Source organism: Peromyscus leucopus, chromosome 15, assembly GCF_004664715.2.
Source record: "Peromyscus leucopus breed LL Stock chromosome 15, UCI_PerLeu_2.1, whole genome shotgun sequence".
Taxonomy (NCBI): domain Eukaryota; kingdom Metazoa; phylum Chordata; class Mammalia; order Rodentia; family Cricetidae; genus Peromyscus; species Peromyscus leucopus.
Genome location: NC_051076.1, coordinates 12,097,491 through 12,100,710, shown reverse-complemented (window position 1 = coordinate 12,100,710; position 3,220 = coordinate 12,097,491). Strand labels below are relative to the sequence as shown.

At 38.9% G+C, this 3,220-nt stretch overlaps 1 non-coding gene across 1 annotated transcript; it reads left to right on the top strand.

Annotated features, from left to right (window-relative positions):
- The first annotated feature begins 1,170 nt into the window (after nt 1–1,170).
- Nucleotides 1,171–1,334, top strand: LOC114698238. The gene has a single exon (XR_003735326.1). It is a non-coding gene; the product is annotated as a U1 spliceosomal RNA (small nuclear RNA).
- Nucleotides 1,335–3,220: the final 1,886 nt, after the last annotated feature.

The window sequence follows — 3,220 nt, the reverse complement described above, 5'->3', positions numbered from 1 at the left end:
AAATTGTCCTTGAGCCTCTGAGTCTGTTTTTATATTAATGAACCTCAGAACCCCAAGAAAGAACTCCTCTTCGTTGGCTGTAGTGGTCCTGGGAACATCAGAGGACAAACCACCATGAACAAATTGCTTATGGGAGTGAGTAAGAAATAGAATTAACTTAAAAAATTTTCATGCACAGACATGGGGAAATGGACTAGAAATGATACAGGCTATGTATGTGTCTACTTGTACATTTGGATCCCTAAACTGAAGACAGACTTTCAGTTTGACAGAGGCCGATACCAAAGGTCAAAATCAAAACATAAAGCAGAAGGAAAAGTCAAGGTTTGGAGCTTCAAAGATAGGAGGCTAAAACTTTGACGGAATTAGAAGAATAATACCTTTAGAAAATTAAAAGAGAAATCTTAAGCTTTAAGTCCAAAACAAAAATAAATCTTTTTATCTTTCTTTAAATGAGAATTGTTTCTGCATGCTTGACCCTGGCTTTCTCCATCTCTATTGTCTGGCATTCTCTGGCTTGGGGGAAAGAGGCAGCTATTCAGCAGACAGTGTAGTTTCTACACATGTCGCCACGGATATAAAAACCCCTTTAAATCAGTGAAAATATCAGCTTGCTTTGGGGATGAATTTAGCATGGAAAATTCTCCCTAAGCCTCCAGAATGTTTGAGTTTATACTTTATTTCTGGGCAAATGCATGCATTTACCATCAGAAAGATTTAACTAATTCTTTCATCTGTCCCTTTCCCATTACCTACTCTCACAACCTCTTTGGAAGAACAATGACTTAAGAAACCCAAGACCCTAACTCAAGCACCAACAACACAGAGTTCAAATCAGGGTAGTATTCAAAACTGACCTAGAATAAGTGAAGAATGGAGAACGTTTCAATATCTTTGGCAGGATTCTAGACCAAACAACAGACTATGAAGTTTGCATTCTAGATCAGGGTTTCTCAGTCTCTACACTATTGACATTTTAATCCAGATAAGTCTTGGTTGTAGAGGACTGTCTTGGACGGTCCCTCTGTTCTACATGCTAAGCATAACCACCATTATGAATTTATCCCAACCAGACCATCTCTGGACATTGCCAAATGTATTCTGGTGGGCAAAAAATGACCCTTGTTGAGAACTACTGGTCCAAACAGACTGAGTGAAAATAGTGTCTACATACTTACCTGGCAGGGGAGACACCATGATCAAGCAGGTGGTTTTCCCAGGGCGAGGCTCACCCATTATACTTGGGGTGTGTTGACCCCTGCGATTTCCCCAAGTGTGGGAAACTCGACTGCATAATTTATGGTAGTGGGGGACTGCGTTCGTGCTCTCCCCTGAGGGAAAAAAAAAAAAAAAGAAAATAGTGTCTAGGAATCAAAATACTGAGACACTGCTCTTATCAAAATGAAAGCATAGTATGTGTGTGTGTGTGTGTGTGTGTGTGTGTGTGTGTGTGTGTGTGTGTGTGTGGTATTTTTTTTAGAATTTTGCAGAATGTATTTTAATCATGTTCACTCTTCTTCCTCCCAGCTCTTCCCAGATCCACACCCCCTTCCCTTTCCAACCAACTTTGTATCTTTTTTCTTCTCATCAAGGCAAATATATATTGCTAAAATATTTTTGGTATGTGGTCTTCCAATGAAGTTTAGTCAACTTGCCAGGGGCTACATACACTCTTAGAGAAAGTTGACCCTTCCTCTTCTAGCAGCTAACAATTGCCAGTAGCTCCTTGGGCAGGGGTGGAACATTTTCCTTACTCTTCTCCCACCATGCTGTGATTTTGTCATCTATTTCACTAAGTTCACTTTATTGCAATAAACTCACAAATGAAAACATCACACGACTAGATTAAGGTAGTCATTCAAATAAAAGCTTGCCTAGTCCCAAACTCTATGCATCTCTGTGAACTTCTGTACAGTCAGAGTGGCTGGCCATTCTGAAGTCATGGAGCTTCACTTAGGGTCTTATACTTTCCTGATCAATTGCATTTTTAAGCACGTATCACAAAGAAAGCACTTATCACATACACAAAAAATAATAATAAAATAAACAAAAACAGCTTTGAGAGGGTTTAAATCAGAAAAGAAATTAGCTTTATATCCTCTTCTATGACTCCTGTGTCCTTTTGCCTACATTCCATCCTTCCTCATCATCTACTATTATTGATTGCCTTTATAAATGTTATATTCATCTTACAGCTGTTCACCTATACTCATGAACATATCATGATCTAGGATCCACATATGAGGGAGAACATGCAGTTCTTATTTTTCCTGGATTTGGTCATCATATGCAACTTTACACATGGAATTATGTAATCTACCTGTGGTGGTAGGCTTCAGTTGTCAACTTGACACAACCTTGGATTACCTGGGAAGAAAGCCTCAATGAGGGCTTGTTCACTTCGGTTTGGCCTAGGAGTATATCTATTAGAGCTTGTCTTAACTTTATGGAGGCAGAAAGACCCAGCCCACTGTGGGTAGCACCATTCCCTAGCAGGAGGGTCCTGAATTGCATAAGTATAGAGAATTGAAGTTGAGAACAAGCAAGCAAATGGTATGCATGTATTCATTTCTCTCTGCTCTTGACTGTGGGTATGATTTAACTACCTATTTCAAGTCTCCAGTGTCCTGACTTCCTTCCTGTGATGGACTGTAACCTACAACAGTAAGCTAAAATGAAACTCTTTTCCCATAAGCTGCTTTTTCTTGGGCTATTTTTATCATAGTAATAGAAATGAAAATAGAATACTACTTAAGCTGCTTGTTTCAGTAGATTGCCTATGAGCCATGTTATAGGCTGTCACATTAGAATAACCCCAATACTGCTAAATACATCAAATGCATTCTTACATTTCCTTTTTGTAACAACCTGATATAACTAATTTGTTGATGAAATAATGTTGGGAAATAAAGTCTACCAAAGATCACCATAGCTTCCAATTGCTTTAGCCCAATTTTTCTTTTCAAAGACATGCTTTTGATCACTTAATTATCTTTTTTTAAAACCAGTTAGCTAGACTCAGAGAGTCACTGGCCATCCCTAGATGCAACTCACTGCTTCTGAGAACATCTGAGCAGAGAAGAGGTGACTCAGAGCCAACACATTCCCACTGTAGGAAAAGGCTTTGAGGTCAGTAGACTGGAGGTGAGTCATTGGAAACATACTCATGAAGAGAGAAGAAAATCTCTGATTTACAATGACACACAATGAAGTTCTACAA